This window comes from Acomys minous, assembly GCF_964271855.1.
Source record: "Acomys minous genome assembly, chromosome: 7".
Lineage (NCBI taxonomy): Eukaryota > Metazoa > Chordata > Mammalia > Rodentia > Muridae > Acomys > Acomys minous.
Window position 1 is genome coordinate 39,030,190 of NC_140488.1, and position 25,333 is coordinate 39,055,522.

Here is a 25,333-nt window from a genome sequence, read left to right on the forward strand (position 1 = left end):
CTAAGGAATGCTGAGAGAAGAAGAATTATTCTTCTTGGGGTATTAGTTCCTGATTGTTTATCCAATACCAATTGGTGAGTCTTTAAGTCATATACATACTAGTAACACAAGAGGGACTAAACATGATGCATTTATATTTTATGCAACACATATCTACTTGTATGTCTGTCTATATACATACACATATGTATGTATATGTTTATGTATGCATACATGTTCATATACATATATGTATATATAAAGAGAAAGAAAACAAGAAAGAGACATAATGACTAAAAAAGACGTTGTGAGTTTAAGAATACTGGATGGGGGTAGTTGAAGAGAGAGAAAGGGGCAAATGTAATTTTACTTCAATTTAAAAAAATAAAAATATTTTTTAATTTTTTATTTTAATTTTATTAATTTATTCAGATTACAATTAAACTGTTATCCCATCACTTGTATCCTCTCATTCCTCCTTCCCTCCTGCTTTCACCCTATTCCCCTCCCCTAGGTCTAGGACAGAAGGGGACCTCCTCTTCCACTATATGGTCATAGGCTATCAAGTTTCATCTTTGTAGCCTGCTTATACTTTCTTTGAGTGCCACCAGGCCTCCCTACCAAGGAGAGGTGGTCAAATATGGAGCACCAGAGTTCATGTCAAAGTCAGTCCTCACTAAATGCTCAACATCTTTAGTCATCAGAGAAATGTATATCAAAATGACTCTGAGATTCCATCTTACACCCATTAGAATGGCTAAGATAAAAAATTCAAGTGACACCATATGCTGCTGAGGATGTGGAGAAAGAGGAACACTCCTTCATTGCTGGTGGGAATGCAAACTTGTACAACCACTTTGGAAATCTATCTGGCTCTTTCTCAGAAAAATGGGAATAGGGTTTCCTCAAGACCCAGCTATTCCACTCCTTGGAATATACCCAGAAAATGTTCCACCACACAACAAGGACATATGCTCAACCATGTTCATAGCAGCCTTATTCATAATAGCCAGATCATGGAAACAGCCTAAATGTCCCTCAGTTGAAGAATGGATAAAGAAATTATAGTACATTTACACTATGGAATACGACTCAGCTATTAAAAACAAGGAAATCCCAAAATTTGTGGACAAACGGATTGAACTAGAAATTATCATACTGAGTGAGTTAACCCAGAAGCAGAAAGATTCACATGGTATATACTCAATTATTATTGGGCACTAGCCCAAAACGTATGTCCCATGAAAGCCTTCACTTACCAGGAGATTGGGATAGATGTGAAGACATCCCACTGAGACTCTAGGTAAGAGAAATATAGGAGCTGGGGGAATAAAAGGACCCTGAGAGTCCTAGAAACCTACAAGAAGGACATCGTGATGAAGGGTGGATTGGGGCCCAGGGGGGTCTGCTCAAACTTTTGCACTAACCAAGGACAATACAATAGTAAACATCGAACCCCTACTTTGATCTACCCAATAAAAATTTTTTTACTTATGTTTTTACTAGATAAATTTGAAGAAGTCTCCACAATATTAGGGTTCCGTGTCAGAATACATGGCTATTGTTTGCACTTTTAGAATCAGTTATCATGGTAACACAATAAGATAAAGATCTTCTCATAAACTAAAATTGTAGTTTTTCCTTTAGAGGCAGGAGGAGTGCCAGGATCATCAAAGTGAAAATTAAAGAGAAGTAACAAGGGGCAAACAGTGTGAGAAAGTTATGCTGCACTTAAGTGTTAGCACATCAAGTACCAAAATAAAACATTAATATAATTGTCAAAAATGTGGTAAAATGAAGACAATTATTTGTGCTTTTATATCTTGGAGACCATGAAGTGTTTTCTTAAAATCAATTAGCAGAGAAGTGTATGCCCAATTTAAAGAAAGCAAAGATCTGCAGAAATTTAAAGTTTAAAAATAACAAAGAATGGAAATGAGTAATTCAGTCACCTTCATCTAACACTTATTGAAAACATTTATTGAATGCTTTCTTACTGCGGGTAAACATTGCCTCAACTATTAAAAGCCAACTTTTCAGGTGGGACTCCACTAAAGTTGTAGATTTAATAATATTATCAATTGTGCTATTTTTGTTAATTCCACAAATATTAAGAACTGTCTATTGAAATCTTAGAGGGGCAAACTACAGGAACATGATAAAAGAAATGAGTGCCATATCAAAAAAATCTCACAATGTTTCAGAATGTGTTGCATTTTGGAAGTACTTGAAAACAACACAATTTTGTGAACAAAGCTCTATTTTCTGGCTATAAACAGCAAGTTCATTTCATCCTATATAGCTAGAAGTGTCACTATCTACCATCTGGTTTGGTTTTATTTAAAAGTAAAAAGTATTTTTCAAGAGTAAATATAGGCATTTCAATACTTACTAAATGGTTTCTATATGTTAAAAACTTCACGAAGTTCCATTTTTGACAAACTTATGTTATACTGATATCCACCTGAGGTTTAAGGCAATCAGGCTTCAAAGGCTTTCTGAATTTTTGAAAACATGTATATGTATGTACCACAAAATGTGTGTACAATTGGGAGGCATCTTGTGAAATCTATTTTTTTTTCTTCTACTATGTGGTTCTTGGAGATGGAGTGCAAGTCATCAGTGTTGACAGTAAACATTTTTACCCACTTTGTCATCTTGCAGACCCAGGGTTAGAATCTTTGATGGGGGTAATTATAATTATATGATTGAGAGAAACAATGCTAATTATGTTTGCATCCAGGATATATTTGATAGTTAATGCTACCAAATTTACACTAACACTTTTCATCAGGCAAGTTCAGTGGAGTATTGTGTTAATTATAGATACTAAAAAGTTTTATTGTAATGTGAAATCTGGAGGTAACAGCATTTATCATATCCAGCATCATGTGTGACATTGGTATAGTTTATATTATATTTATACATGATATCTCTATTCATTTGATGAGAAATTTGTCATGTGTCCTTCATATGTTAAACACACAGAGAAAGACACATACGAAACAAGTAGCTATTGTTCCTATGTCTGTATCTGCTATTCTTGATAGCTTCCTTTGATAAAACCATTACACCTTCCCTTTCATCATTGGGCATGGTGTCTCATGCCTATAATCTTAAGCATTTATGAGACTGGAGTTTGAGGACTACCCCATGTTCAAATCTGGCCTGGATTACAAGGTTTTGTGAAACAATCTCAAGTTTTCTACTGAAGGTCATAACTGGTTTTCATTTGATGAACAAAGCTGGAGAAAAAAAATTTTATATTAACTGGCAGAAAGACTAGATTCTCCCCAATGAGGAAATTCCTCTCACGTTTTATTTATAACCTACAGCTTCTGATAAGTTTGCTGTTCATTTTACAGAATCGATGGGTAGATCATACCCTTCTTTGTATGCTAAAGAGTGATAAAGCTTGCCATTTGTTACATTGTTGAAAGAACTTTTAAGGAGTGTGTGTAGTGGGTGCTCCTTAAATCTTAAATTCTCTTTACCAGTTCAGTGACACACACCTTGAAATCACCAGCTAAAGTGACTGGGAAGTGGGGGGAGGTTGCATGAGATAGGTGATGGGAAGAGATCCAGAGAAAGAGATCCAGAGAAAGAGATCCAGAAAGAATTAAGAAAACTTTGCATTTTTATTTCATATTTCTAACTCTGGGGTTCTTATGTAATATCTATGAACTAAATTTCCCCCAAAGAAGCTCCACCTATATGGAGCATTATACAAGGATAGATTGCACGGTGAGGACATTGATGCTTGTGTAGTGGTTACAATGTTGCATTTCTATTAACCCAACTTCTACTAACCCCAAAATTGAGAATATCATCACATAGCATTTGGGGACAGCCGAGAAAATGCTCCCCTTTGCTGTAGCCCACCTACCTGATGTATTTGAAAAGGGTTTTGGTTAATGACTTTGTTTTGTTACTAAAGGAACTTTAAGAAATTGTTAACCTACTGGAATATAGTACTTGAATTAGTGTCTCCAGGTCACAGTCATTGACATGTGGCTCCAGAATAAACTATTTCCCTTTGAAGGGAATGCTGTATGTTTTGGCATCAATGCATTCTATTATCTCAGTCCACTACTACCACCAAGGAGTAAGCAATGTGTTCAGCAATGTCTGGCAGCCCCTGTAAACATCTGTAGAGATCACCTTTTAAAGTCCTCACATCTTTGTCTTTGTTCTTAGTTATCCCCTTTTCAATCTGCTGTGTGCTCCCTAACAATGGTCAAACTGACTTCAGTGGTTTGTTCTTTATTAGAATTCAATGTTCATTTCACATTTGAGCCATGAAGTGTCAAAGCCAGATTATTTCTACAAATGTTTGCACTAAGCTTTTATTTCTGAACAGTTTGCACCTACTACTAAAGCCCTGACCTTTTCACTGTAGTTCCTCAATCATTTCTGCTCCCTTTCTCTCTCACAAAAGACCACTCTTTTGTTGAATTTCTAAAATACAGAATTTAATAACATTCCCCATTGCTCATTTAGTATGCCTACCTGATACCACTACTCATTCAAGTTTTAAACTACTTCAATATTCATATGTGCCACTCCCATCTCATTGAGCTTTCTAAGCCATGAAGGGCTTACTTTTCTCATATACAGTTGGTGGTTTAATTTCTCTAAACAGACCGATGCTTTTCCTTATCTCTCTTTCCCCCCCCTTTTTTTTATTCCTACTCCCTTGTCTAGAAGGGCCATATATCTTCAAGTCCTAACTCAACTGTCATGTTTCTACAGAGCTCATCTTTTTCATACTACCCCTAAACTATGGCAATACTATTTGTTAGTACTTTTTGCTCCAGTCTGTAAATTAACTATAGACTGTTTTAATGTAGTGTAGTATTGATGAGATTTTTATTTGGACCCAGCTCTACCCTGTAGACTGTCTGTGCCTGTCTCTGGACTATAAAGGCAAAGCTAGGTATGTGTGAGAGTCCACATAGCTTCACAACATCCAAAGTATGGATTCTGTGGGGTGTTTTTGTTTTTCAGGTAAAACTGTTGACTTTTGCTCTCTGACATTGGTTTGACTCTTTACCAAACGAATTCAGTCAGAGTCTGTAGAGTAGCATGATCCCCCAGATGATTCTAGCTACAATATGGTGCCAGAAGCACTGGTCTGTAATTTGTCACGATGGCTTGAAATAGTTAGTCAAGAACTCAAATTTAAGACAAATTTAGGCTTTTGAAAAAACAGTAAATGTCAATTCAGTTGGGCAATAATAAAAATATTAAAAATTAAAGTAGCACGAAACTATAGTTGTCTCTGGTGCTTTTGTTCTGTTCTGTGTTCTATTTGAGTCAGAATCTAATACAGACCAGACTGGCTTCAAACTTTCTAAGTATCAAAGGTTGACCTTGAACCCTGGAGCCACTTACTCATTTCTAGAAAAAAAAAAGGTCATCTGATGCTTTATAAATTGTATGAAATATGTTTCTAAAACTAATATTTTAACATAACTAAATATGTCATTGATATTTTTGTGTGAAAAACTCTTTGATCATGATATTTGCTTACGTGCATGCATTCACTGGCTTTTTGCAGTCACTAAAGTTACTACAAACTGTTTTGCTACTCACCTTCCAAAATAGTGTAACTTTCACATAGTTTGCTGAAGTTGAAACATTTTTAAGAATATATGCATTTTAAACCATCATGTTAGCCTTGCCCGCTTTTGTCACAGGCTACTTCAAAAATATTTTCTGTACTATATACAGTTTTTAAATATCTAGTTAGCTCAATTAGATAGCATCCATTTTCTTTTATATAAATACATATTTCTAATTACATTTCTATATATTTATAGGGCAACCATAAGTTCTTTAAGTATTTAGTCAAGCCCACATCTTTTGAAATCAAATAAGCGTGATGAAGGATGTCTTAAAAATTTAGATTATCAACAAAAGTAAATGCTGTACACCATGCCGGAACAGAAAGCCTCAGATCTTACCCATCCTTAAAATATTTTGTGCATGTTAATTTTTTAAACTATACTTGATTATTTCTCTTCTAGTGGTACTATTGTTTTATTATATAACTTATATAATTATTGTGAAACTGATTATTGAGTATATATTACATGTAGCATGTTATGGTCTTACTAATGACACACATGTGTAATCCACATAGAACATAATAATAGTCCATTGATCAGCCTTTGCTTTCTTCACATCTTTCTGCTTATATATTTATTAGTTTATCCAAATAAAGGATTGAGAAGAAAACATATACTTTAAGAAATATAAGAAATATAAATATTTTTGAAAAACACATTTCAACATAGTGCACAGTAAAAGAATTGAACTCTACAATCAGCAATCTTGGCACATATTATTGTCTTTTTATGTTCCTATCAAGTCACCTGTAAACCCAGAATGAAACATTCTGAAAGTTATGCATCAGAGAATTCATACAAAACAGTCTGTTAAGTGAATTTGTTTTATTTGTAATACCACAAGGCTAAACAGTTAAAAAAAAAAAGTAAGTCCTTCCATTTTAAATACAAGTATCAAGAGATTGACAAGTCCAAATCTTATCCTGGAAATATAAAGCTAATGTGTTGGTGCTCCTCATTACATGAACTATTTATGGAAAGAACTTTCAGTGATATTATCATGTTACAGAAAAAAACTAAACAAACAATGTTTAATGTAAATACTTACTATTACGAACTTTATCCTGGTCAGGAGGAGCACAGCTGTCCAATTGAAAATTGCCCATTTTTCAAAAGACATATTGAACACATTATCTTGGAGATTATCTCTGTATGTCTGTATCTATGCATATATATATATATATATATATATATATATATATATATATATATACATATATATAATCTTATGTTTGACTCTGTAGACCTATAGGGAAGTTATTACTAATTTTGAAGGATAACTGAAACAAATTATTTAAACCTGGTTTTTTTTGTGAAAATTATTGATTCTTATATATTTTAAAATAGTTACAGAATATCAAAGTCCCTGTTAGTAGAGTGCTTGCCAAGAATATGTAGTTCATGTTAATTTTGACATCGGAGAAAAACTTGTAGGTGCATAGGTATCACAATAGCACTCTTGGTACTCATCCATATATGGTGAATATTAGTATATTAAGGACATTAGCTCCATCATTGCAATAAAAAACTAGTTTTCAACCATTTATAGTAGGTGGGTGGGAATGCAGTTTTCATGTCACTGGTGTGTCCTAGGAAGGTGAACTTCCTGGATAAGTGAAGTAGGCCAAAACTTTAGATAATAAAATGAAATTTGAGCTATATTTTGCCTTTGAGCTCCTTGGAAGATTCACGTTTTGGAAGGATGGGATAGAGTTTGTTAGTTCTATCAGTTATTGTTACCTTAAGATAAATTTACATATCACTTTTTTCTAACAGCTGATTAAAAACCAATGGTCAGCAGATATTTGCACAAAGAAATCAGTGGTCAGCAGGTATTTGCACAAAGTGTGCACAGGTTGAGGAGAGAAATAGGAAACACTCAATGTGGGGTAGTTGATAATTAACATATAGAAATAAAGAGAAGATGGCTTATCATAGGGAGAATAGTACTACTCAAAGGGTCATAGCAAATGTGAAATTGAATCCACCTTCGTCTTTGTCACTGGACAGTGCTTATAATGTTGGTAAACAGCATGAGATGACTTTGTGTGAATACCATAGAAACTTACCTGTGCATCTGGATTAGCCTATTTTCATCAACACAATGAAAACATCTGCTGTACACTTCAATCTTCATAAACTTACAGTGAGATTCCCCCTGCTGGAGCACTTCACAATTTTATACTTTAAACTCTTTTAATTTCCCCTAAGGGTACATTTTTGAACCACATGAAAAACTAGTGAAAGAGTAATAGAACCCTTTTAATATATATTAAATACAGGAACTGTTATGTTTGCTATAACATCAGATGAGGATATCCTTAATAACCTGACAGGACAGTTTGATGTTAATTGTTTTGACTTTTTGGTACATTTTAATGTAGCCATTTTTTATATATCTGTCTTGTTGGGGAAAAAATCACTGATTTATTCTTTCTTACAATTTTTAATCATTAGTTATGTGTGTAGCAGACATTCCCAATCCTATTTCCTTCTTAATATCTTTTAAAATTTGATAAGATTACATTTTTTTTTATTTTTGCACTGGGTAATTTTTCCAAATAATTATATATTAACATACTACTATAAGTACACACAGAAATATCTCTATAATAATGGCTTAGATTCTACAATCATCAATTCTTCCTCCAAACTACAATTGTAAATTCATTTTCTGATGTTAACTACAGAAATATGACAGTGAGAAATTTAACTGAAAATTCCCTGTGCAGTTCTCTCACATCACATTGCTTAACCTGTAATATATTGATTCAGTCACATAATTACACCCTGGCAAAGATAGAGACTATAGATTTCCCCATTCTCTGATTTGCTTTTTTGCCTCCTCTCTTTTCTCCCTCTCTTCCTTCCTTCCTTCCTTCCTTCCTTCCTTCCTTTATTTCTTTCTGTCTTTCTATTTATAAGACAATGTTTCTTTATGTAGCCTTGGCTATCTTAGACCTTCATCTGTGGACCAGGTTGACCTCAAACTCAGAAATTCACTTGCCTCTGCCTCCTGAGTGCTGGGATTCAAAGCTTCCACCACCTCACCCACCTTCCATTTTCTGTTTTTTCTCTTTTGTGAAAGTTTGTCTTTAATGCTTTTAGAATCTGTGACTAATAACAAAGTTTCTCACTTTATACCTGTTCTGTGTTGGATGATAATAATAATAATAATAATAATAATAATAATAATAATAATAATAATAGGATGATAGCACATAGTTCCTTCCACTTGCCAGCCAAATACTGTACCACTGACATACATCCCCAGCCTCATCTATGATGAATATTTAAAGAGCTTTGCACCACTAGAAAATGACAGTTGGATTTCCTAATTCCATATCACAGCTATGAGTTTGTCACTACAGGGGGAAATCTAGAGAACATGGATTTCTCATTGACTAAATTTTCCTAATATATAACCTTATTTTATATTTTCTTATGACAAAGTTTAGATAGTGGTTTGCAACTTGGTAAGAGTGTCTGCATCACACATAACTTGATAAAACATAATTTAAATGTTTTAGGTTCTGTTAAAATGTGTTTTAATAAATTAAATATTGCTTTCAGATGTGGTAAGCCATTAATGCTGTATGTTTTAGTAGTTTGAGTTAAGTTTCCAAAATAATTGTAATCACCTATATAAAATGGTTAAACATTCATTCAAAATAAAAGTCCTAGGGCATGCTTAAGTGTATACTTACAGTTAATTTGGAAAGATGGTGTTCATTGGCCTATGCTTGCAGGTATTAGTTGACAACCCTAAAAGTAAACATGAAGAAAAAAAATACAGTAAGAATTCTGTAAGTAAGGATTTAGTCACCGGTACCTAAGCTGTTTTCTAGGGTAGAGCAAGGCTGGATAGTAATGGACATGGTATCGACGAACGCCACATTCAAATCTCAGCTCCGTAAGTTTTAAAATAAAGTATCGTACAATAGATACACCACTGCTTGTCCTTGTGCTAAAGAAGGAACATATGTCAATTTGTTATTCTAAATAAATCAGCAAAACTCTACATTAGCTGTTAAGTTGAGCCATTGTTTCACATAAGATGGTTTCCAGAGCTGTATTTAGATGGTATTCGATCCATAGGTCCTGAGACAATTTTAACCTCTAGGAAGAAAATAGCACCTGGCAATCATCATTTCAGTTATTATATCGGTATCAGTTCTATAACTATTTATTTTTGATTGCAGAAACAAGTTTAAGAAAAACATCAGCTACATTTTTGTAGTAGGACAAATTTTTAATAATGTTAATTTGTCATTTTAAACAGGAAAGGATTCTGCAAACACTACAAACATGACCAATATGTTTCAAATACAGGTATTTTCTTTAAAATAAAGTTAAAATGAGTGAACATCACTAGAATTATGAAAAATATATAGAACACATCATGCTATAATTTAGATTATTGAAATAATTTGATTACCTCACATACCTATCGACATAAGTTGACCTGAATAACTGAATATAAAGTATGTATATGTTGAATTTTAAAGTCACAATTTAAATAATTTGATGTGATTATATTTCATATTATCCAAGATAGAAATAAAATAAAGTAGTTGTGAATTCAAATAAGAGAGAACTTTTCTCTTTTATCTAAATTATATTTTAAAATACATTTAGTATTTATAAATCTGAATGAGCACCTTTTTGTCAGTTTGAAAAGTTAATGCAAAGACTCATTGCAAAGATGACTGTGAGAATACATTCTCAACACTAATATTTTGCTCTATGGAAATGTTAAAATGCATATAATAAACAAATCAGTTTCCTTAGTGGAGAAGTGCATAAAGCTTGTTCTCTCTAACATATTTCAGAAGGCAAAGATTCAGAGTCACTAGCCATTTTCAATTACTGGTAAGAGACTATGCTGAGTGAAGAAACACTTGGCAATGTTGTTATTGATTTACATGATACAAACTATAGATGCATTGTCATCTCTCTACACTGTAGTAATCTACTCTTACCCGGTTGAGGCTCCCATTTAAATTAATTTTACCTAATTATACAATAGCCTTAGAGGGAATAAATCTGCTGTTTTCTCAGAACAGCGGCATATGGAATTGCGGCCCCTAGTGGTGAACTGTGAATACTACAGTCAGAGAAATGTGCTGCAATGTCAGATTTCTTTTTTTCTTTCTCTTTTTTAAAATATAATTTTGTATTAATTCATCACAATAGTTATCCCATTCCTTGTATCCTCCCATTCCTCCCTCCCTCCCGCTTACCCCCTACTCCCCTCCCCTATGACTGTGACTGCGGGTGGTGGGCCTCCTCCCCCTGTATATGCTCATAGAGTATCAAGTCTCTTCTTGGTAGCCTGCTATCCTTCCTCTGAGGGCCACCAGGTCTCTTTACCTCAGGTTTTCCCTCACGTGAGAAGACGGAGATTAATGAAACATTTCTGTTCCTCATGAAAAAAAGTCTAGCTTCATAGTTTTTTAAAAGAATAATTTCTCTAAAATTTAGCAAGTAAACATTTTTTTTTCTGGTGTGTCTAATATTTTAGAGTAGATGTTTAAATGTTAATTCTGAAAAAAGAAAGAGAGAGAATTTCCTTCACTAAAATTAACTATGTTCTGGATGTGTCCTCCCAATGTACCCATGAGATTTTTTTTCCTTTGGTGTTTGAATGGAATATGTGTCCCAGGCTGGCCTCAAATATATGACAATTTTCATTTTTCTGTCTTCCATTCCAGGGATATGCCACTGTGCTTGCTGGTGCAAGGCTCACAGCCTTTTTTATGGTAATACTTTCATTTATGAACATATCTTTTCTCTATCAGCTAGTTATGAATTTTAGATACATTTTATGATGGCATATATTATCAGTTCAAGTGTTCGATCTTTCCTTACCTTATTGAAATATTACAAGTTTAAATTCCCACAATAAATTTGATTTGCTTTTTTTTTTGTGGAGCAGCGTGCTTCAAGGTAGAAAGATGGCCTTGAGCACAACTGTGTTCTATGTATCAGTCCAAATACGTTTTAAAGCACTCACTTTAAAGTTCCCCAAGTGTGATGGTATTGCTTTGGCATGACTAATAATTGATTTATAAAAGGTCATTAAGGACAACTCTGTGATGAATTAAGTGATTTTATTTCATGTTACACAAGTTATGCCTAGCCTACACTAATAAAGCTATTACAAAAGTGTAATTTCAATTCAAAATTGTCTTTTAAGACTCCTAAAAGAGAGTGAAGACTAAACAGAAGTTCCAGTTGAAATAATAGTGCAAAAGCAGGTTTTTCAAGTGCAGTGCCTACCAAAACCTTGCCTAGCTTAGGCTCAGTCATTCAAATGCCAACACTGAGGAGTGGGACAGTGGATGCTAGCATCACAAGAGAACTGAGTGCACTCCTCTGCATAGTCGCAGATTAACATATTCATTTAAAAAGAAGGAGATGTTTTCCTACTCGGGATTAGTGCAAGACTGCACATAGACTGCAGGCTTCCTTTCCCTGCTCATTTGGGTTTTCGAGTAATCTTTAAAGTATGATAAACACGTGATAAATATGTCCTCATTTAAAAAAAAAAGTCCTCATTTTAAAAGCACTTCAGTCAGTTTTGCAGGCACCTTCATGAAGATACAGAATATCTCCATCCTGCTGTATCTTTATTATCTTCAAAAACATGTTCTGACCTCTGGCATTGTGTTTTCTGCCAGTTGCCTAGTTGATATAAATTCTAGCTTAAAGAGGCTCTGATTTTCTCAATTTCTTCCACACTTCTCAAAACACTTTTTTTCTCTTTCACTGTATGTTACCCAAACACTGAGGTACTCACAGACTTCTACTTTATCATATTGACTTGCTAGTTCATGTTTTTCTTAACTTTCGCTTCAACTTACCATGCAGTCTTTGAAATCTCAGTCTTTACTATCCTGAGCTGATACTGCCTTTTAACGTCACTGTATCATTTATTGTCTAGAGAACAACACAATGGATTGTCAATGATACTTCCAACAGTACACAGAAATTCAATTAGGACGTGACAAACCAAAGGAAAATTTCTTTGCTGGTTTATTTTTTGTTCGTAATGTTTAAATTATGATGATCATCATCATGTGTATGTGTGAGATGTATGTGTGTTGGCAGGCATATGCCACCATGCACATGTGAAGTTTAGGAGTTGGTTCTCTCTTTTTGTCATTAAATCAGGCATCAAACTCAGGCTAACATAGTTGTACATTTAAATGGATGCTGGGTTTTGAACTTTGGTCCTTATATTTGTATTAGTGCTTTGTGCCCTTAGCCAACGTCATCTCAGCGTGAAACCGATTCTTCTACTTAAAGCTGAATTTGGGGGAAAAAAGCACTGACTTTGTTCTTGGACCCACAAGATAATGGAAGGCAAAATAAAAGTCTGAAATTTCTATCGTCACTGTGTGTGTGTACACGTCCTTTATTCTGGCAGAAGGAACATAGATAAGTCATTGTCCTGACACTGTTGCCACCTTGGATTCCAAGAAGAATAAAACCTTACATGAGATACCTCTGCCCAAAATACAGCATATGGCACAGTTTTCCATCCTTTATTAGTAAACAGCCTTTTCTTCACTTTAAAAAGTGAACTGAGATCTTATAAGGATCCACACAGTCCTGATTTGGAGAAGATGTCATATGATGTCTATCTCCTGACTTGTGTTCAAAGTCAGTCCCTGAGAAAAATGTTAGGTCTGAGTAGATGTACTCAGAGTACATTTTATGCATAAGAATTTGGCACATTTTTGAACTGGTAGTATGTTTGTTACTCATCATTGAAAACGGGTACCCAGCCTATGCAGACAGACCCGAGTTTGAATCCTGATTTGGCTCCTTATTAGCCTCTCCCCATTTCTATTTCCTGATTCTTTTGTTTCTTTCGGCTTCCTTACTCTTTCTCTAATGCCTTCCTGTCATGTGGCTGTTTGTTCACCATATGTCTAATGTGCATGCCTTAGGCAGCTGCTGTGTTTTTATAGCTTGGGATTTTTCTTTTAAACTCTACTTAAACATTTTCCTTTCTGCGTCCATCTGAATCAGGTCTTAAATTCTTTTATTAATGAGAGTAAGAACCCTGAAAGGAGACTTGATTTATCCTGTATCAATATGAAGATATGCAAAGGTATTTTTCAAAATAATTTCAAACTTATCCATATATGAAATATATACATGCAAATGAATGCAAAAATAAACATAGAAAGAAACAGATTTCATTTTACAAACCTATTTTTTTACCTAAGCTCACTGATTGCTCATGTTGTGATTGCATATTTCACAGACTCTATTACTCAGCGTCATTGCTTTTAAAAGGATATGAAGGTCACTGGTTTGCTTCCTTATGAAAATGACATAATGGATTAAAGATTGACTTCTGTAGCTTCATGACTCATGCTTGCATTTGTACATTTTTAAGAGATGTAATTTATAGAGTAAGCATCCTGCCTTGAGCTGTTTCAAGCATCAGTTGCTGAAATTAAGAAATCAAAGCTAACATAAGTGTATGTGGCCAATTGTCTGGTCAGTCATCTAATATAAACCTCAAAAAATTATTCTGCTTTTCCTCCTGTTATGAATATGCACACATCTAATATAAAATCGAAATGAAAGTATATCTTCTATGTTTATATCAATAATAATAAAAGACATAGTTTTTAAGGTATTCATGTATTTGCATTAAGATTCTAATTTTTGAAGCCAAGAATGCAAATGCCTTTTCTCTTCATTCTGAATTTATTAAGCATGATGTGATTCTCAAGGACAGTATGATATAGTCAAATTTTTAAAAGCTTTCATTTATTATGCTACACAACCTTTACGAGGCAATGGGCTACAGAGGAAAAGAACCTACATTCAATGTTAAGAGACTAGAATTCTCTCTATGGCTTCACCATTAATAAATGATAACTACTCAAATTACTAAAAAGTAGTCAAGAACCCTCTCTTAGCCTTAAATTAGGCATCTTTAAGACACAATCAGTCACAGGCCAGAAAGATGCCTCAATGGGTAACATGCCTATAGTACAGACCAGTGAACCTGAGTCCAATCCCTGAAGCCCACATAGAGGTGGAAGGAGAGAGTTGACTGCAGAATGCTGTCCTCTGAACTCCATGATTGCTCAGATCTCCAAATCTCTCTCCCTCCTCCAACACAAAATTACTTATAAAAGAACCATATACAACATGAAGTCACTCAGAAATGTGAGACTACTTTAATCCCATTGGTTTATGAGAATGTTTAACATTAATGTGTGGCTACTTTCACAGCACCTTGAAAACATAAAGTACTTTGTTAATATTACTAAAATAATTTAATAAAAATAAATAGCACTTTGATATTGGGGACTAACAGTTATATTATAATCAAATGGATGACTATATCAGGGTCAAAAGTACACTTCATTATTTACTTCTATATTACAGAAGTCAAAGAAATAATTTAAATATCTAAAGATTTGTTAATAAACAATTTTCATAATTCCTACCTATTTTAACATTACTCTTTCCACTTGTGCCACTTAAGTAGCCTAAATTTCTAAATTCCTATTTGATCATATGATAAATATTGAGCATCAATGCTCCTTTATCTTACTAATTTTTATAAGTCTCTTCTCTACATGAGTATCTCTGTGACTTATTAAAGAGTAGACTAATCATTATGGGTTTATATGCAGGAATGAAAATGGTACCTGAGGAATGATTCAAACAGATATTCTTTCTTTGCACTTTGAAGCAATATCACTATTTTCAAGGCGTACAGAAGCTTGAAAGCTTTCCCTAAATTGCACAGTAATCTTTTCTTGCCACATTTTCATGTAGAGTTTATATATTGGACCTCCAGTTACTGACACAACTCTAAGCCCTCGACATTAGAACTGGGTATTGATTCTGTTTCTGGAAAGATGTAAAGTGCTTTCTCAGATGTCTTGCAGAGATTAAAATTTTAACCAATTAGAACTTTAACAACCACTGAATTATAGAAATGTAGCCAGTTGGGAGTTAATACAGAAATTTGAACATTGGACTTCAGTTCCTTTCCATCTACAAACTTCTCTTCCTTGCAAAGTTTTGAAGTTCAGTGAAATCAGCATAGCGTGAATTTCTCTAAAATCTTTTGGCATGCTGGATTAACCAGTCTCCAGATAAATAATAACTGATTTTCATCTATCCAAAGAACATTTGATTGAACATGTGGACCATTGTTTTAAATGCATCAGAGGCAAAGCTACTGTTACCTCTATTAGCTGGTTCATACTGCCCTTTTTCTAAAGTTGTACAACCTGAATATCCATAAATTTTCAAAACTTTGCCTGTCTGGCCTCTGTGTCAAACCAAGCCCTAGTGACCCTCACACTCAAAGTCAACTCCTATTTTATCTAATGAAATTGCTGTACTTGGTAGTCTTTCCTAATTGTATGCATACAATTGCCAAGTAAGGCTTTTTGTTGCATACCAATATAATATATGGTAGGGATTTTAACACAGAGGAAATGGACCTCAAATCCTGGTCTGAACATTCTATGACTCCCAGAACAGGTGTCATATTTTCTGTCATGCTTTTATGACCTGAGGTACAACCAGGCTTAAAAGGATATGTCTCCATTGATGATAATAGAAATCTGCATGATTTATTTTTGTATACAGAAGGGCTATTGATATTTCTGAGGTAATTTTGTATGCAGCCACATTGTTGAAGGTGTCTATCAGCTGTTTGAGTTCTCAGGTGGAATTTTGGGGGTCTCTTATGTATACCGTATAATAATTTTCAGACAGCAATAATTTGACTTCTACCTTTCCAGTTTGTATCCCCATGATCACCTTTAGTTGTCTGATTGCTCTAGCTCAGACTTCAAGTACTATACTGAAGAGCTATGGAGAGTGGGCAGCCTTGTTTTGTCCCTGATTTCAGTTGAATTGATTTAAGTTTCTCTTCATTTAATTTGATGTTAGCTATAGGCTTGCTGAATATTACCTTTACTATGTTTAGGTATGCACCTTGTATCCCTGATCTCTCCACGATTTTTAACATGAAGGAGTGTTGGATTTTGTCAAATGCTTTTTGGGCATCTAAGGAGAAGATCATGGTTTTTTTTCTGATTGCCTACATGGTGGATTATATCAATAGGTTTTCCTATATTGAACCATTCCTGCATGCCTGGGATGAAACCTACTTGGTCATGGTTGGATGATATTTTTGAAGTGTTCTTGGATTCAGTTTGTGAGCAATTTATTGAGTATTTTTGCATCAATGTTCATAAGGGAAATTGGTTTGAAATTCTTTTTCTTTGTTGGGTCTTTATGTAGTTTAGGTATCAAGGTGACTGTGGTCACATAGAATGAATTTGGTAATCTTTCTTCCATTTCTATTTCATGGAACAGTTTGAAGAGTATTGGTATTAAGAAATTGAAGAAGATATGAGAAGATGGAAAGATCTCTCATGCTCATGGATCAGTAGGATTAACATAGTAAAAGCGGCCATCTTACCAAAATCCATCTACAAATTCAATGTAATTCCCATCAAAATATCAACACAATTCTCTACAGACATTGAGTGAACAATTCTCAACTTTAAATGGAAAAACAAAAAACCCAGAATAGCTAAAACAATCTTGTACAATAATAGATCTTCAGGAGGTTATCTCCATCCTTGATCTCAAGCTGTACTATAGAGTGACAGTAATTAAAAACTGCATGTTACTGGCCTAGAAAAAGACCTGTGGATCAATGGCATAGAAGCAAAGACCCAGAAATAAACCTACACCCCTATGGAGTCTTGATTTTTGACAAAGAAACCAAAATGATACAATGAAAAAAAGATAGAATTTTCAACAAATGGTGCTCATCTAACTGAATATGTAGAAAAATGCAAACAAATCCATATATATATCATCATGCACTAAACTCAAGCCCAAGTGGATTAAAGACCTCAACATAACACTAGACACACCAAATCTATTAGAAGAGAAAGTGGGAACCCATCTTGAACTCATTGGCATAGGAGACAACTTCCTGAACAGAGAATAGCAACAGCTCAGGATCTAAGGTCAACAATTAATAAATAGGACCTAATAAAACATAAAAGCTTCTGTAAAGCAAAGGACATTCTGAACAGAACAAGACTACAGCCTATACACTAGGACAAAATCTTCACCAACCCTATATCAGACAAAGGTCTTATATTCAAGAAATTAAACACCACCAAACTAAATAATCCCAGGCATGCAGGGAAGGTCCAACATAGGAGAAAACCTATCGATGAAATCCACCATGTAAGAAGTCTGAAAAGAAAACACCTGATCATCTCCTTAGATGCCCCAAAAGCATGGGGTATAGAACTAAACAGAATTCTCAACAGAAGAATATCAAATGGCCAAGAAACACTGAAAGAAATGCTCAACATCCTCAGTCATCAGGGAAATGCAAATCAAAATGACTCTGAGATCCTGTCAAACACCTGTCAGAATAGCTAGGATAAAAAAAAAAAACTCAAGTGACAGCACATGCTGGTGAGGTTGTAGAGAAAGCAGAACACTCCTCTATTGCTGGTGGAAGTGCAAACTTATACAACTACTTTGGAAACCAATCTGGCACTTTCTCAGAAAATTGAGAACAGCTCAACCTCAAGACCCAGCCCTGGGCATATACCCAGGAGATGATCCATCACACAACAAAAACATTTGCTCAACTATGTTCATAGAAGCTTTATTTGTAATAGCCAGAAACTGGAAACAACCTAGATGTCCTTCAACTGAAGAATGTATAAAGAAACTGTTATACACAATGGAATACTAGTCAGCTATTAAAAAGAAGGAAATCTTGGAAGGAAATGGATGAAACTAGAGAAAAATCATCCTCAGTGAAATAACCCAGACCCAGAAAGACACACATGGCATACACTCTCTTACAAGCGTATATTAGCTTGTATACAGGAAAACCATACTGCAATCCTCAAACCTAAAGAGGCTAAGTACAAGAAGGACCCTAGGGAGGAAGCTTCTCATTTAGAAGAGCAAACAGAATAGACACCAAAAGTGTTTGAAGAGAGGGAACAGAATGGGAGCCTACCACAGATGTCCTCTGAAAGACTCCATCAGCAGGGGATGGAAACAGATGCCAAGACTCATAGCCAAATATTGGACAGAGTGCAGGGAATCCTATTGAAGAGTCAGTGGATAGAAGGATCTGGGGAGGACAGGAGCTCTACAAGGAAACCAACAGAGCCAAGAATTCTGAGCCCATGAGGGCCTGTGGAGACTGATGCACCAAAACAAAGACTGTGATGGAGAGGACCTAGGCCATTGCTCAGATGTAGCCAATGGACATCTCAGTCTCCATATGGGTCCCTCATTAAGGGGAGCAGGGGCTATCTCTGCCATGGACTCTGTTGCTTGCTCTTTGATCACTTCCCCCTGGTGGGGTGCCTTACCAGGCCACAGAGGAAGAGGATTCATTCAGTCCTGATGTGACTTGATGTGCTCAGGAAGGGGTTAGGCTCCTCTTTTCTGAAAAGTAGGGGAAGGGGCTAGAGGGAAATGAGAGGGAGGTTGGGACCTGGAGGAGACGAAGGAGGGAGCTATGATTGAGATTTAAAGTGAATAAAATTTTAAGAGAAATTTAAATAAAAAAAGAAATCTGGATGGTTCCCAAAACAGATCAAGAAGAGGCCTCAGTGTCACAGTTTAAGGTCTGCCTGAGTACAGAAAACTGAAGAAGTACTTGAAATTATTTTGCATAATCACAAACAGTACAACTTTAGATTCACTGAAAACAATGTGAAACATTTTGATATTGTTTTCAAAGGAAAACAAGTAGAAATCTAAAGGGATTTCTTGTTTTCCTATCTTAACAGATAGGAGTTATGAACACACTTTATATGGCTTTTCCTTCTCTTCTTCATAATATTTAAAGTCACCTCAAAGATTCAAAGGCACTCTGAATACAGAAAGAGAAATTGAATATTCCTCAGTAAAGAAAACTTCTAATATGGGGGGTCAGGAAGGTTCACATAGAATGGAATAATGGCCTCTTGTTGAACTAGTTCCAATAGCCTTCTTTATCCTTTGAAGCCTTTATACACTAACCTTCTATGTGTCCCATTAAAATAAGAATATGTTTAATGAACCAGACAATTTCTAGTCATGAAGTTCAATCTTTGCCTGGAAGCTGGCAACACTGATGTTAAACAAGATACTAATGAGTTCCCATTGAGAATTCTCCACAGAAAAGTGATTTTGGAATAAAGTAATCTAATATTTTAATTCTTAATAGCTTATTCTGCAAAGAAAGTAAGGTTTACCTCTAAGTGGTAGTATTATGTATACTATTACATCTTCATTCTCTACTAGTGTCAAAAATGATATTGTAGAATATTGAAAGCACCTTCTGTTATATGGGTTCTGAACATCACAGGATACATGAACAGCATAGAGTTAATAGGTATACAAGAAAAAGTATAAGAAGTTCAAGTACTTTTGGAAAATTAGAAGAGGAAATGAAACTGAGATTGATAGACTTTCAAGAAGCCTTGCTTGGCTAAAGTTTGATGGGATGGCTGGTATCCCAATTTATTCTAGAGAAAGTGATTTGTATTTTATTAAGATTTTCATCAAAGACATATCGCTCATCAATCAGTTATGTTAATATAACCTTTGACTAGATTTAAATGAATGTCTACTCTTGTGTAGAAACACATTTATCACTTATTTAAACATTTTACACTCTGCCTCTGTCTCTATACCTGTCTCTGTCTCTGTGTCTCTCACACAAGCACACAAGTATGCAATGCAGGCATGCACACACACACATACACACACCTCTCTATAACTTTTGTTTTAATGATGCAGGATTTGAAACTGAGAGTCTCACACATGTTAAGCACACATGGTATCAGCAAGAACACACCACCAACCCCTTCAGCTTTTTAATTGTGTCATTAAACTTTCCACACTCAAATGTCTGTGAACCTATCCATAACATAGAAGTCAGGGAGTATACTGAAGTACTATGTAATCTTGAATGAGAAAACATGGCATTGTTTCAATCTAATTGTACAACTGAATGTGTGATCATGAATACAATATTTAAACTTATTTTTTGAGTGTCCCGTTTGCATAAATGATTCTACAATATGGGCCCTAATTAATTTGTAGTTATGTTGAAAATCAAATAAGAGAACACAGAAATATTATAACCAGAGGTAAATGTTAGTACTATAAGAAAGTTCTATCTACCACTAATAAGTATGTTCTGTGATTATATTTTAAACACTTTCACCTTTGTAATGCTTTTGGTAGAAAACAATTTATATGAAAGAGGAGTAAGTGTAGTGCAGAATATAAGGACAGATCTTTGGATGAAATATAATCCTATAATAGAAATTTAAAGACATATTAAATAGAACATTTAAAGATGAGTCAGGTATGGTGATGCACATATGCAATCCCACAACTCTGTAATCAATGCTAGGAAGATATAAATTTCAGGCTAGCCTGGTCTACATTGTGATAGCTAGGCCTTTACAATGAAACTCAGCCACAAAAAACAAAATTGTGTGTGTATGTTTATACATGATAAAATAATTTTAATATAAATTGTTATTAGGAAGTGTATTATTAATGTACCTCTTAGGTAATGTATAGCAAGATTGAGAAATAGAAGATGGCTCTTTCTTTTTTAACTGTGCGTAACAGTGAGTTACCTGTGTTCACAGGCTCGCAATATGAACTCCTGATATTTTGCTTTGGGTGAAGATTTGGCTCATTAACTTTTACCTTTTTGACCTCTGTGTGTTTATAAGACAGTTGCAAATTTTTAAAAAAGTTTTAAAAGCCCTCAATTTCTCTTCCTAAGGTGTTATCATGCTATATAAACAATTAAACATAGCTAGAATGTGTGTGTGTGTGTGTGTGTGTGTGTGTGTGTACACAAAATTTCATAATTCTAGCTATTGAACATCCTATGTACTTAAGGGTGACCACACACATCTGATCCTCTTTCCTTTGTTTCCCAAGTCCTGGGACTCCACAGATGTCATCACACACAGTCAGCAATATTTCATTAAAGATTCAATTAAAGAAAAGTAACAATAATAATTATTCTTTAGGTAACATTTATATAGCTTAAGAAAGTTGATAATCAGAGAAGACCAGAATAAAGATGGTGGTGTATTAATTTGTACAAAATAGCTGTCTTTTATAGCTAAAGCAATCTTAATTAGGAATCTCAGAATGCTCTGAAAATTGTAATATTCTCTGAAAGTTTAAGTGTTTTTCAAAATCTGGAATTAGAGTAGGGCCTTTTCAACACTCCTATTAAAACAGTGGGGACTTTGATAATGTACATTGTTTTATCTGGTAATACTGCAAATGATTCATTGTTCATTGTTATAGATTAAAAAAATCTTAATTAATAAAAAAGAAAGTTGATAAATGATATACTAGCTTAACAATAAAGTGTAAGTTTATGGGTTTTAACATCATTTAATAACTCTCTTTTGTAAGGTTTGGAGCTGTACTATCCTTGAATTTAAATCACTAGCAATAATTGCATTAGTTTTATTTCTGATAATGAGAAATGCTTAAGTTCATTCCAAGAAGTATAATAAAAACAAGAGGCTTTTTCCACTTGGTTACCCTAAATAATGAACCATTTCAAAAGTACGGCACTGGAAGGAACAGGAAAATGACAGGTTCAAGACCAGAGGTGACTATCCGTTTTTGCTTCTGTAACTGTTTCTTGTGAAGTTGAAGAGTCATAGTTATTTTCTGAGATAGAAAAATGTACTATCTCTGCTTTACTATTTTCAGTCAGCTTTCAGAGCTAGGAAATCTTTGAAGTTATTCATAGTTTATAGTATTTGAAAGTATGTTAGTAACCACTCATGTCAACTGTTTTTTTTCCCAGTGCTGAGGACTGAAGCAAAGACCTTCCTGCATGCTAGGTAAGTGTGCCACTCCGTCTTCCACTGCCTAGAATTTCCTCTTTGGACAGCAAAGGATACTGTCTCATAAAAGACTAAAACTCACAGAATGTAACTCTAACTTTGCAGCTTAAAAAGTTCCCCACAGTTCCTTTATTTTTATGTTAATTATTCAGCAAAACCATATTGATGTAAACAATGATATATAATGCCATACACATATAAATATTGATAAAATATTGACTTGATCTGTGAATATATAATCTGATAAAAGAGACAGATAGCATTCAACTTAAAATCCATGACAATACTTGTAAGAGCTTTAATATCATGCCTGGCAAATAGGAATCACTGAAACAAAGTATTAAGTTAAAAGCAATGAACAAAAATGAACTAAAGCACAATATACTAAGTGCCAGGTAATGAGTACAGTGTCTATTTTATTTAAAAATTAATGGAAAATTTTGAAGATTTTTATGCATGAGATCAGGTGATCTTTTACTGTGATCAGTGACTTTTCTATATTTTTCATATAAACACACAAAACATTTATATTTTAAGCATTATTTATTATTTTATCTGTGCTTGTTGTGAGATAGGATCCTGTATGTACTTCATAACAACTTATTTTGTAACACAGGCTGGCCTTCAACTCACTACTCTCCAACCTCAACTGTGTGAGTACTCAAATTTCAGGAATGCACCACAGTGCCTACCTTTTACTTCTTGTCTTTTTTGTCAATAAAACACCTTTCTTCTTACTTCTTGTAGCAAAACCATCTGTGTCCACGAACTAAGCTCATCACTTTATAGCTTACCTGAAACTCACTTTATCTATTCTTGGTATTTGACAACTACAGTGTCCTTTCGTTGCTATCAACCCTGTAAATACTCTGCACTCTTTATGTATTATGATGAACGTGGAGTATGTTCCAGCTCAAGTATGATATGGAGATTTTTTTTTACTACACTGATAGTTAAAGAACTAGCAGTGAGTCTATAATCATTATGGAAATGAAAAAGAAATGGTACATCTGAGGAAAATGGATCAGTCACATTTTCATGCCATTTATTCTGAGGAAGTGAATAAGAGGATGAAAATTAAATGTTACTCATTATATAGCATACAAATCTATATTATTTCATGGAATAGCCTTTTCTGAATACTTGTTTCTTTTAGTATGTTTTATATAATATGCATGTTAGCTTCTATCAATCATGCAAAACAGAATTGGAAATACACTAAGCCCTTAAAATAATACTCAATGAAATTTCATAATCTTTAAAAGTTATTCATCTTACAGTTGACTAATTTGGAATATATAATTGATTAATATAGACATTACATTTTATAGAGTTAATCAAATAAAATTTAGAAAATTGCTTGAAGTTCAGAAATAGATGTACTTTAAACCTTGAGACAGAGTGTTCTCAATGAAAAGAGGGAAATAATCCTCCCACCTAATGTCTAATATATTTGCTATCTAAATAAGATCTGATTGAGCAAGAATCATGGTATCAATAAATATCATTTTATTTCATAATTATATTATATAATATAACTGTTATATACTGTCCTTTCTTTGCCATTTGTAATGATTTTAAATTAGATATATAATGAAAGAATAGAGAAATAAGTCTGTAAATAAACCTATTTACTTTTGCTCCCTTAAACTATAGGTTTAAAAATAATGTTAGAAAAGTATCAGATCCTTCATATTTAATTCACACAAGAATACAAGTATCAATTTTTCTGAAGCTCTTTTATATCATATATGAAAATGTAAGGTATGGGCCTACTAAACTTCCATGAGTGAGCAACTAATTCAAAAATAATAGAATGATGTACCAACACACTGTAAATTATAAAGATAACTTTAAATATGTAAAAATACAAAATCTAACATTCATGATCTTAACATGGTGAGCAAATTAAGAATAGTAATTTTAACATTCTATAATTAGGAAAAAGAAACAATTAAACAATTAGTCCCGTCAACCCAGATAACAAAAGTAATATGGATCATTGGCTTAAATGGTTAAATTTTAAAAAATAACAAAGTTGTGGAATACACTAGAATCTGAAACTGATCTTAAACATTAGGCACATGTTAGTTTGCTCTCAAGTGGTCAACCAACTGATTACATGCTCTCTCTTCCTCCCTCCACCCCCTTTTCGTCCCTCCCCACTCCCCTCTCTGTCATACACACACACACACACACACACACACACACACACACACACACACACACTATTTTTATATTTCATTATGAAATATAAAATAAAGCTGTGTATTTTAGGACTAAAATTCAACTAATCTAATTTAAGATTTGTAAATATTTAATTATCATAAATTATCTTCAGGGAGGTAATTGTATTAGATGCCTGTGTTCTTAGAGGTACGATCAATTGAATTCTTATGATTGGCAATATAATCAATCAAAACTTGCTAATTGATTATAGATTTTTGAGAAGAGCTTTACTATATGTATTTGCTAATTGGCAAAAGCTTACTCCAGGAAGCAGGCCATGAACAAGACCTGGAAGACCACATAGGTCTGAGGAATGTTTGATAGGGATAGACAATATTTATGTATTGTATACATTCTAATATTTCTACAATATTTCTAATAGCCTTCTTTTATTCTAGTCATGAAGATCCAGAATTTCATTTTCCCACTTGAATTTTAAATACACAGCTTTCTAAAAGTGACCAAATATGATCTATTTTTCTTACTTTGACACAGAGTACAAACCATATATAACCTAATCTAAGGTAGATGTAGTAGCCCCTGTCCTTGCATGCA

General features: G+C 34.0%; 1 protein-coding gene across 2 annotated transcripts in view; it reads right to left on the reverse strand.

Moving 5' to 3' along the window:
• The window catches only part of HTR2C (5-hydroxytryptamine receptor 2C), a 225,252-nt gene that overhangs the window by 193,871 nt on the left and 6,048 nt on the right, over nucleotides 1–25,333 (reverse strand). For both annotated transcript variants that reach the window (XM_084789846.1, XM_084789847.1), the window contains exon 2: nucleotides 9,317–9,374. The gene's annotated coding sequence lies outside the window, so the exon portion shown is untranslated. The remainder of the gene's footprint in view (nucleotides 1–9,316; nucleotides 9,375–25,333) is intronic.